General features: G+C 53.3%; 1 long non-coding RNA gene across 2 annotated transcripts; it reads right to left on the reverse strand.

The window, feature by feature from the left end:
• Positions 1-562: 562 nt before the first annotated feature.
• On the reverse strand, positions 563-10605 carry LOC107504268. Of its 2 annotated transcripts, none has more exons than XR_001595441.2 (3): positions 7503-7781; positions 6948-7219; positions 563-6324 (listed from the first exon to the last, which is right to left on the reverse strand). It is a non-coding gene; the product is annotated as an uncharacterized LOC107504268 (long non-coding RNA). The 2 variants fall into 2 exon arrangements; XR_001595440.2 differs by lacking the exon at positions 563-6324 and adding an exon at positions 10425-10605 and having other exon boundaries at positions 7503-7613.
• Positions 10606-11710: the final 1105 nt, after the last annotated feature.

The raw sequence follows: 11710 nt of genomic DNA on the forward strand, positions 1-11710 counted from the left end.
TCTTCTTTTCTGTTGGCAGAACCAGCTGGTGGGCAGCGTCCCTCACTGGACCGTAGACACGGCCAAGGTGACGTTCGCAGTCACGGCCGACTCTGCAGGCCGGCTCTGAGCCGCGGGCGGGAAGGACCCCTGGGCAGCTGCATCCCCGGCGTGGGCGCCAGCTCGTCCCAGTTGTGCCCGGAGCTGCCACTTACTGCCAGTCCGGACTGTCGCCCCAGGATGTCAGAGCCGGAAGGTAAAACCGAGGGTCTTCGTGGCTTTGATTAAATGTAGGGTTTTTTTTTTTTTTCCAGCTTTATTGAAACGTAATAGACAATTAGTTGCTTGTATTTACACTGCACAATTCAATGAGTTTGTTTTCTATTATGGTCAGCGTACAGTAACATACGGGTTTCAGTTGCACGGCACAGCGATTAGGGATCTACGTAGGCCACAAAGCGAGCGCCCCACTAACTCCGGTCCCCCCTTGCGCACGGCTCCATTACTAACCGTCCCCCTGGGCTGCACGCCGCCCTCCGCGTCTGGCTCGTGCCTGCCCACCGCGCCCCCTCGTCCCTGCTCCCTGTTCCGCCGTCTCCCCACGCGCCTCCGATCCAGCAGCCTCAGAACGTCCTCTGCGGCTACGCGATTATCTCCATCGTCGTCGTCGTCTGTTCTGCTCTTTCGATTCCGCACGGACGTGAAATCATGCGCTATTTGCCTTTCTCTGTCCGACTTGCGTCATTCAGCGCTTTGCCCTCTAGGTCCCCCCAAGCAGCACTTTCTCCCCCACCCCCTTCCTGTTCGTCTGTGTGCGTCTTTTAGACCGAGTGAGTCTCTCGCAGGCAGCGTACGGAGGGGTCTTGTTTTCTTATCCATTCAGCCAACTCTACCTTTTGGGTGGAGCATTTAATTCTTTTCCATGTGAGGTACTTGTTGATAGGAATGTGGTTATTACCATTCTCTGTTTATGTTTTTGACACATGATTTTTTTCTTAGAGAAGTCCCTCCAACATTTCCTGTAGTACTGGCTTGGTGGCTTTAGCTTATTTTCGTCTGGGAAGCTCTTTATCTGTCCTTTGACTCTAAGCGATAGCTTTTCTGGATGAAACATTCTTGGTTGTAGATTTAGTTTTAAATCCTGGCTCTAGGAATCACATCTGCCCCTTCCGCAGACACCCAGCCTTTCTCACCCGCCCCGCCATCAACCCCTGAGCCCGAAGAAGGTAGCCGGGCCCTGACTCATGGTCCCACGGTCAGGAACTCTGGCTGGATAAAGATGACAGCTTAACCTAAGTTGTGTTTCAGCTCCTGAGCCCTGGGGTGAAAAGACCTCGGAGCTGTCCCCAAGAGCTGCCAGCACGGCCCGCGGCCCTCTCCCACGCCGTCCCGGTAGAATCCGTAACCGACAGGCCGTTGGGGACATGGCTGGGGTTGAGCACAAGCTCCCCGTTTCTGGACTGGCCGATTCGATGTTAAACTGTCTTTTTCTTTCTGTACCACAAACCCCTGCTCGTGCACGGCTTGGGGCTGGTGCAGGCAGGCAGGCGAACCCCAGGAATCACTGTGGATCTGGCAATGAGGGGTTGCCAGCACTTACTCCGGAGATTTTCTGCGTTTCATGGGGCTTAGGGCTTCTTCCCGTTCGGCACCAACAGGCCCAGGCAAGACACTGGCCCTGACCCCGCTCCGTCGGCTCCCCGGACACTCCTGTTCTCTGTGCCAGGCCTTGGTGACGAGCTTCTGTTTGACGAAGGGCCTTTGGGGGCCAGGAGAGGAGACAAAGGAGTCCAGCTCCCATGACGACTAAGGGCAGAGGGAGGGATTTGCCCAAAGTCGCGAAGGGCGCACGGGGCGGTCGGCTCCACCGACTGCGTCTGTGTCTCCCGGGCACCGGGGTCGGGCCCCTCCGTCGGCCTCGGGCGGACGGTGCTGCCGGCCAGTCCACACGGTCACCCTTCACCCCGGAGCTTGGCCTTCATTCCCGAATCTCGGAATCTGAGCCGGCGTGGGGCTCTCCACGGTCCTCGATTTATGGGGACCTGCCTCTGTTTCTTACTAGTGCAAGCCGTACCCACCCGTCACTCAGTGCCTGCTGGTCGGTTTTCAGTGTTATCTATTGAAAATCAAGGCCCTGGCAGCATTCCTGGGCCCAGGGGACGGTGACTCGCCGGTGCCTTTGGGTGTGGAGCGAAGGAGTCGCTAGACCCCGAAGAAGTAAAACCGGTTTCGTGTGGGCGACTCGCAGGGCCCGTCGGAGATCTTCCAAACCACTTCCAGCTGCTCCCATGACTGGCGTGTGTGCCAACTTCCCAGAAATAAGAATGGATAATGACATCGGGAGCCTGGAACTGTCAGTTACCTGGATCTGGAAACGCCTGGGCGGGAGCCAAGACGCGGGCGGTCTGGCCGACGCAGGGCGCAGGGCCCGCTGGCCGCGTCCGACCTCGGACGGGCTACGGCTTGCCGCCCTCCTCGGTTTCCCGTCCAGGGAAATGATGGGGTGGATTGGATTGTTATTGTTTTTTTAAGGACCAGTTTTCAAACTAGGCACGGCATCCGCGTCACCTGGGGCACCTTTGCCAAAGAGCCACTGAGTCAGAATGGCCAAGAGCGAGCCTCTAGGGTCCGTCTTTGTAACGCGCTCCCTGAGTGACCACAGCCCACACGATGCCTTGTGCTCCGGGCGCTCCGCGTCAGAGTGTTTCTTAGATTTGTCACTGTACACTTTTTCATTTTAGCACTGCGAAGTTGAGGTGAATCTTAAAATTGACCAATAATATAAAATACTATCATAAATCAAAATGTAATAATAATGATAATTAATGTGGTCATCCCCCGCCCTGGAAAGGTGGATTAAAGATGGTGACTCGTGTGTTCAGTGTTATTTTTAAATTAAGGAAACACTCCATCTTATTTCCGTTTCTAGAGCAGCCTCAGGAAGTAGGGCCTTCGCTCATCACTCACCACCCTTCAGAGAAGGAGAGGGCCCGAGCTGGTTAGCAGGGCATTCTTTGCTTTATTTATTCAACCAATATTAATACTTAGCATCTTCCCTATGAGCAGTGCTGGGCTTGGTTTGGGGGTGCGAAGATACGTAGAGGCCTGGTTGCTGTCCCCCAGGGTCCCACGGGCTCCCGGGGGCACAGCGTCATCTGCGACTGGGCTGGGTGATGGCCCACGGCGTCACATGGGCACGAGGCTGGTCCATTTGTGGCCCGGGCTTTCAAGGCTAAGATTTGAAAGATGAGCCGAAGTTGTCCAGTGAAAGGAGCCGTCAGGGGCGTTGGGAGAGCGTGCGGTGCCGTCCCAGGTGTTCCGTTTAAGGGGCGGCGGAGTGTGTCACAGCTCGAGCCGAGAGAGGAGAGCGACCGGAGAGGCGAGGATGCCGGGGAAGGAACCTCGGCCTCCACGCCCTGGAGGCCTGTCGGGAATTTGGGACCACCGTCCAGCCCTGCGCTCGGGGGCGGTAGGTCGGGTAGCCGCCTCCGGAGCCGGGCAGGGTCCTATCAGCACAGGTGACTCTCAGCCTGCGGCTGGCTCCCCGGTCTCCCCGTTCCGTCGCAATCCAACGACAAAGGAGTTCTGAGGGGTTGGCAAACATCGCCCCCAACACCCGTGCTCAGGACTCTAAGGGATGGGAACTGGGGACCAGCTCTTCCGCCGCGGACCAGCGTCTCAGGTACACGGAGTCATGCCCTGGGGCTTGGTTTCTCACTCATTAAAAACCAAATTTGGCCCATGAGCTTTCTAAGGCCCTCTACCTTCTCACACTCGATCCCGTGACCTGCAGTGTCCTCCCCAGAGGCCTTCGCCGCCCCCTGGCGGGGTTACAAACGGCGGGACAGCACAGTGCGGGGACCCTGCCGGCTTGAGGGGCTGGAATCCTCCCACCTGCACGCAGGCACTGGCCTCGGGCAGCTCACGCTCTGTGCCTCAGTCTCCCCATTTGTAAAATGGTGGTAATAACCGTACCCATCGGCTCAGGCCACAGTGAGAATTGCATGTTCTCACAGAATGAGGTGCTGGGCACCCCATGCATGCTCGGGGAACGGGGGGTCTTGCTGCTTCGTCGCTCATGTGGGTGTCTGGCCGCCTCACACTCTGGAGGGCGGGACTTCGTCCGAACCGACGCGGGGTCCTGCCGTCTGCCCGCGGTGTGGCCCCGCCACGCTCTGAGCCTGCCTCTCGGCATTGTCCTCGTCCGGCTGTGAGCGGCCCTGTCCGAGGCCCGACAGCGCTGTGCTTGGCGGGTTGCGTGCTGGGGCCGGAGCGGATCTCGGGGAGCTGCCTGACCCCATTCTTGGACTTGGACAATTGCGATCGACTCTCGTTGCACAAACACAGTCGCACACCAAATGCAAACAGCGCGCGTAGGTTGCGGTTATTTGTGTGTGATCGTGGCATTGCCTGCCACCTCTGCGTAGTTACACAGGGCTGAGCCTGGCACATAAAAAGTAATTTTTGCATCTTGAAATTTCAGGATAACACATGATGTTACACGTATAAAATAATCAGAGAGAACGGAACGTACAGCAGAGACACAGGCAGGATTTCGTTCGCTCCCTGCCCCTCTGGCCCGGAGGCGAGCGCTGTCAACGGGGGCTCGGGGCTGTTGCTCCGCGTTGACATACGGGAACGCGCAAACACATGTATGGTTTCTGTCTCTTCCTGTCCTCACACGAACACGCTCCTGCCACACCTTTCTCGCTGAGTGGCTTTCCTGTCAGCAGGCCATGGCGCGTGGCTGCACCCACTTAACGATTCGCTTGGCGGTGGCGCCCAGTCTGTCCCGTCACCCCCAGGACCCCCCCTGACGCCTGAGGAAGAAGCCCGGTGACCTGTCCCAGCATCTGCCATGGCCACAGTCGCTGCAGCAGCCCTTGACGGGCACGGGGAAGGGCCCGGTGTCTCCAGAGGCAGCGCGACTCTGGGAGGGGGTTTTTGGGGAACGAGGTGTCGACATGCCGAGGACGCTCTGAATCCGTCTTCGTACCTGAGCGGCAGAGAGGACACGCTTCGTTACAGCTTGTTTTCTAAGTGAAGGCAGCAGGCGTGCGAGGCTCGGGGTGCCCCTCGCGCACACGGGGGGCCGTGGCCCGGCGCGGTTTCTGGCAGGAGTCTAGGCACTCTTGTCTGCATTAAGGGGGGCTGAGTCTGCTGCGACTCTTCTCCAGGCAGCCCTCGAGTTTTCTTTCAGTCCTCGGAGTCTGTGCTGCGGAACAAAGCTAGACAGACTGGTTGGACTCGGCTTCCCCGTGTGGTCCCCCTCCCACCCCGACCTCGTCACCTCCAAGTAAGGCAAGCCCACGCTCCCTGGCCGGACCGCACCTGTGCGAGAAAGCTGACAGAGAGGGATGTGCCCACAGAAGGGCCCTCGAGCTGTTGGGGGGGGGGACTTGCAGCCCGTCGCCCTCAGGGGGGCCTTCTCACCCCCGGCACGTTTGTCACCGTGGCAAGTTTGTCACCGTAGCCCTGCACAGTGAACGGAAGGGGTCTGGGCGAGGTGTGCCCAGTGGTCTGGCAGACGGGCGCCAGGCGGTTTGGTCACATTTGATGATCTGGATAATGGACGTCACGAGGCCTGGATACATGAGTCCCCCCAGGGGTAATTGGAAGATTATCTGGAGGTCCGGTCTTCGTCACATGACAAACTGATGTCTATCTAGGCGTTGATGCAAAGTTCAAAACTAAGTTCCCAGGCTGGGGCGATGAGAAGGGAATCATTTTCTCGTGGCTCGACCTTCATGCTGCTGATAATATTCACTATCTGTATTCTTTCCTCATGACCCCCTTTGATGAAAATTTTTCTTGCAGAAAAGATCATAGATCCAACAAAGCCTTTTAAAATTCCTCGTTGCCAGGATACCAACTCCTGTCTGGGGTCGATCGTGGTCCTTGGAGGGGGGATACGGCTTAGGGACACACGCCATCTGTGGGTCTTATAACTGGCGCGATGTTTGTACTAATTTTTGGGTTGAAGTATTAGGAAAGAACCAGTGAAGGCATTACTGTTAAATCTCAGTTTCAGATAACTAGTCTCAGTCTTGAGATAGATCAGGTCAGCGAAACGGTAGCTCTCAGCCCAGGGGGCGGTGTGCAGGCGGCTCCCGGGGTGAGACCCACCCAACAGGCGAGTGGGTGTTCAGTGAGAGGCATCGCGATGGAAGCAGTGGTTCATGATGGCAGCAGTCTACGATCCCGGTGTCCGAGTTCCGAAGGCAGCCAGTTCGGGAGATTTCTGGATACCTTCATTTGAAGCATCTTCCGATGAAGCGAAAGCGGGCAGTGACCACCTGACGGATACTCTTGGTTTGCGATTTGAAGGTCTGTGGTTATATTTTTCTGCAAGAGGCACGAACATTGTTCACCTATGAGTTGTGATGTCTCTGAAGTTTATGTTAAGTTGTTTCGCCTCGGCTTGTGTGGTTTTTGAAAAAGGGCAGCTGTGGTTCTCAATGATTTCAAGAGAAAGGATGGGAGAAAGACCAGAAATGGCAGTTTGGACAGTCGTAGCTAGACTAGGGGAAACTAGAAACATCCAGGACCTGATCCCGTTTACAAGTAGGAAAAACCTTAGGAGAAAATGCGCAGCTCCAGGAGCTGACGTCCACGAAGCTGTGCTACTGAAGCATGATGTTTCTCTCTCAAATGACCCTCGTCTTAACCAAAGGCAGCCAAATGAAGACTAATTTGTTTACAAAAGAAGTCTAGTTTCAATAAACTTGGCCTGTAATTTACATAGGGGTCTCAAGAATAATAATTAAGCACATGGGATCTTTCAAATCGACTTTGCTGGAATTTTTCATCAGGAATCTTAAGATCAAATTTTGAAAAGGCCTCTTGAGGCCAGAAAAGCCGAAGCGAGGACTCACATCAGACTTCACCTGCAGCACCTATAGATTTGGGTGAATTCCTCGCCTCTGGAGGTCCTCTGTATCTGCCAGGGAGTGACCTTCCTCACTTACCTGTTAGGGCTGCTGTGAACCCTGTGAGCAAGGTGCCAGGCCGAGAATTCTAAAAGTGTTTGTTCTCGGCTTCCATTAGTCGATCTGAATTCTTCAAAGCCGTCCGGTCATTCCTGAATCTATGCATGTGTCTCTCAAATATGACATTCCAGTCCAAGCCTTGGTAATTAAACAGTTTCCAATTGTGTCCTCTTACAAGGAGAACAGACTCTTATTGAACTAATTCAAATGATATTGCCATAGGAAGAACACTCGCCAGGAGCTCCTGAATTCTGGAGGAATCAAGCAGGGAGAAAGAGATAAAGGCTTCCATTCTGCTCACGATTATGCAATGTGCCAAACTGCTCTAAATTGTAGGTCACTAAGGAAGAAAGCTTCCTTATACTGGGAAAACATAAAAGTAAAGAATGAGCAATATTTCAAAGACAAAAAATCATTAAAATTGTGATCATCCTCATCGGTTCATTCAGTCCCATGTTACTAATTCTTGCTAGTCTTGATTTTTTTGTTAGCAGGCTTCCGAATCCAGTTGCCTTTATTTCTGCAAATACTCACCCAGCTTAATGGTGTAACCTGAATGTTTGCTGGTAATCTGCATTTTAGAGTCAGAGTCAGAGCCTCTCCATTAATCGCTCTAAATATGAATCAGAGTAAGACCACGACTTTCTGTAAATGACAGGGACAAAATGACATGGTTAAAGATTTGATAACCATGCAAGTGACCAAAAAAAGTTTGCTTTTCTACGCAATACACAATCTAAGAAAACAACTAGAATTGTAATTATAGATTGTAATTATAGATTCTCTAGGAATTTTAATTTCTAGAACATTTATTGTATCAATAATATATGCATACAAATGCAACGTAATTATTATTTATTTGATAATGCTGCCTATGTAAGTTTAACATATCAACTAAGCCCAATTAGTTTAATTTCCCCTTTCATACGTAGAGACATATGTCTTTTAAAGTATGTCAGGGGTCTTTCCAGAAATATCTAAAAATTATTTTCAGGTTAAGAAAAAGGCTCTAATTTTTGAATTTTGGGAAGTTTGTCAAAAAAGTTTTCAAACACTTGGTCCAATAAGATCATAGTTCTCCTTGAAACAAGACTTAGCTATCCACTGAAGCATGGCGACAAACTCTTTGCAGGCCAATACCAAAAGGTAAACAGTTGTAAGCAAAATTAAACTCTTCCTGTTGAGACTCGGCTTACCTATGCAATCAAAAACCTGATGACGCAGAGCATAGGAAACAATTTTAATTAAACACAAAACCTTTGCTTTTCCTTTATACCACGTATTAAGAGCACACCAGTAGTTCAGGCGAACTTTGTCCTTTTAACAGAAAGAGAAAACCAAATTCTAATTTTGTGTCAGTGTACTTTTTATATTTAAATTAATTAAATTCATTTTAATCTTCCTTAGCTTGATGACACATAGTTTTCTTTCTCAAGATTTTCTTTTCACAGAGCTCTTAAAACTTTTCTTGTCCAATTTAGTTTGTTTCTTCTTATTCAGAAATAACTAACTTATTTGAACAAACCATTCTCCTTTAATCCCCTCAAAAATGCATTTCCACACCTTCTCTCACCAAAAGCATATATTATTTCCTTCTATGTTAGTAAGAATTTTTAACCCTCATAAACTTTAATGACAACTAAAAAAGTAAGCAATTAACATTTTTAGACTGGCAAATTTAGAAATACATTTTATAACTTAGAAACATAGGTTCCTTTACTGATAAATAGATTTCATAATTTTTAGAAACATTTGCTTCCTTAACAAAACACAAAATTCATTAACAGATTCAAATTTCCCTTTTAGTTTCTCTGCAATAAAAACTCAAAAGACAATAGACTTATTTAACAATTAATGTTTTGGTATTTCATCTTATTTGGAAGCAATCTAAATATTTAATGAATTTAAAGAGACTCATCATTTAACTTAACCTGGCAAAAATCCAAGGTTTCAAGTTATCAAAATATTTATGGAAAATAGTTAAATAGACCTACTATCAAACATAACTATTACTAAAAATTTCACCTAAAACTTTTTATCCTATTTGCATCTATTTATTTTACTTGTTCTTAACGATTATGTTTAGGTTACTTATGAAATTTCAGCATACCAAGTTATTTCTCTCACTGACGAATTTACAGCAGATGTAACATGAACTTATGGAACTAATAAACTCAGGCAGAATAAAAGTAATATACTTAATTCTTATAACTCTAAATACATGCCTTTTTAACCAAACCGAATTCAAACCAGCTTTAATATCAAATATTTTATCAGACCATATGATCCTAAAAAAGCATTTAGGTTAGTTCTGATTATATTTTTGAGAATATTTATATAAGTGCTTAATTCCTTTAAGCCATTAAACAGAGCTCTTTCCAAACCAGCTCTAATAATATCCTTCGGAGGTGCACACACACACACATGCACACACAGGCACGCACACGTACAAACACGGCACACACGTGCACACAGGTACGCAACAACACATGCATGTGTGTGCACTTGCATACACCACGTCCAAGCGCTCACCTGTCGCTGAGTCTGCAGGCCCCAGCCCTCCCCCCCGGGGGACCTGGGCTCTAGCTAGTGCGTAGGAGGGGGAAGTGTCTGGGGATTGGCTGTAGGTCGGCCAAGAGGACACCTCCGGAGATGAGACCCAGGCGCGGGAAGGGGAGGAGGGGAGGCAGGAGGCCCAGGGAGAGGAAGGACCGCTGGACAGGGCCCCGCAGTTCCTTCCGGCCCAGCACGCTGCTCACTGCCCCCTCCCCCGTCCCAGCCCCCTCCATTGCCTGGGGCGAAGGTGAGTCTCCCCGTGGGCCTGCCCAGCCCCTGGCCCTCGCTCAGCTCACCCTGTCAGGGGAACGGGTGGGTCTCAACGTGGGTGGGGGGTGCGCAGCGCTCAGGTGTGCGGCAGCCTGGGGCATGGGGAGTGCGGGAGGGCCCGTGGGGCGGGGCAGGCGGGGGTCTAGGGCTTCACCTCCGCAGTGACGGGGAAAGCGACTTTGCGGGGTGTTCCGGCGCCGTCCACTGCATCGCCTTCCGTAAGGCCAGGCCCGCCGCCCCAGCGGCGAGGATCCCGGGCTTCGGCGTGCGAGACGGTGAGCTCCAGACCCGGAGGTGTGTGGCCTCGAGCACATAACTTACGCGCCTGGCTCTCACTTCCTCTGACCACGGGATGGTACCTGCTCTGCTAAGACCGGACGGTAGAGAATGGGAACATGCTTCAGTAACTGTAGATCCGGGGTGCCGGGCCTGGCACGGAGCAGCGGTAACGGGGTGCACCGCACACGCTCCCTTGCAGGGCACGTCCCCTTGGAGCCGACCTCTCCCATGGCTGTGGGTGGGGAGGGCATGTTCCAGGGCGTTTGGGCCGACGGACTCAGGGAAGCCTGGAACCCCCCATTCAGCGAGTGGCCTCGAGGTGCGCCTGTCGCCCTCAGGAGCCCTTCCCACCATGCTCGGAAAGATCTGGAAGGCGATGTAGAAGCCTTATGTGCAGGGGTGACTTTGTGCGTGTCCGAGAAAGGTCCTTTGCCCTTCATTGGCTCTGGGACTCCGTGCAGTCAGCAGACTGAGGGCACGTGGCAGCCGCACGAGGCTGTGTCATAGCAAAAAGGCCTCCCCAGCCGACAGGCTCGGGCTCCGTGCCCGGCGCCACCGCCTTGGAGACGTGTGATCGGGCAACTCACTCAACCTTTCTCGCGTCACCTTAGCAACAGACCTGCTCTGAGGAAGGGACGGGGTGTAATGCGTAATGCATTAACTTAAACGAGGCACCGCTGAGCACTTGCTAAACGCAGGGGTCATCACTTCTGCTCCACCCGAGGCGAGAGGCAAGCCCCACAGGGGGCCGAGCGCCCCGGGGTGCGGCCAGCGGCGCGTGGGCGGCCGGTGGTCCGTCCACCCTGGAGTGCGGGTGAGCACGGGCCAGCAGCGTGGGACAGGGCCACGGCCCCTTTGAAGGAAGTCCAGGGACAATCTCCAGGGCGTGGGCGTGGAAGCCAGATGTGCCGAGGGCCGCGGCCTGAGCGCGAAGTTAGAGGGCCAGGGACGGGGCGTCGCAAGCGGAGAGCGTGGTTTCCCCGTCGCCCCCTGGCGTCCCCGAGGCCGCTGCTGCGCCTCCCCGGGGAGCCCGGCACCGGCTGCCACAGGGGCGCTGGGAGCACCGCCCAGGGCGAGGCCGGGAGTGGGGGGGAGTGGGGGGGGGTGGCCCAGCGCCCCGGCGTGGACGCGAGGACGCAGGAGGGGGGCGCCGCGCGCGGAGCGGAGACTCCGCTGTCTTGTTTTCTGGGTGTTCGATGCTCCGGCACTTGGGGCCTTGATCCTGGGGAGCCCTGGATTCTGAGAAAGAGCGGACGGCGCCCCCGAGCCCGCCTCGCCCGCGCCCCAGCCGGCTCCCTCGGCCAGCCAGCGCCCCCCGCCCGCCGCAGGGCGCCCCAGGGCCCGCGCCCCACCCCCCGCCCCAGGGCCCGCACCCCCCCCCCCCAGCCCCAGGGCCCGCCCGGCGCCCCCTGAGCGCCCGAGCGCGAGGTCGAGCGGTCGAACGCGAACCCCCTTCCTGGGGTCCGTGCGTGCGAAGTGCAGATCCGGACGCTCGTGGGAAGTTAATTCAAATGAAACATTGGCTTTTCGGGACTGAGGAAGGGCCGAAGACAGAAATCTAAAAAACACAGAGTCGCTTTCCTCAGTTTGTATAAAAGTTAAAAAAAATTCGAGTTCGCCGACGGCTTTGCTCGTTT

The sequence above is a fragment of the Rousettus aegyptiacus genome, unplaced genomic scaffold (assembly GCF_014176215.1).
Source record: "Rousettus aegyptiacus isolate mRouAeg1 unplaced genomic scaffold, mRouAeg1.p scaffold_m13_p_11, whole genome shotgun sequence".
In the NCBI taxonomy this organism is placed as follows: Eukaryota; Metazoa; Chordata; class Mammalia; order Chiroptera; family Pteropodidae; genus Rousettus; species Rousettus aegyptiacus.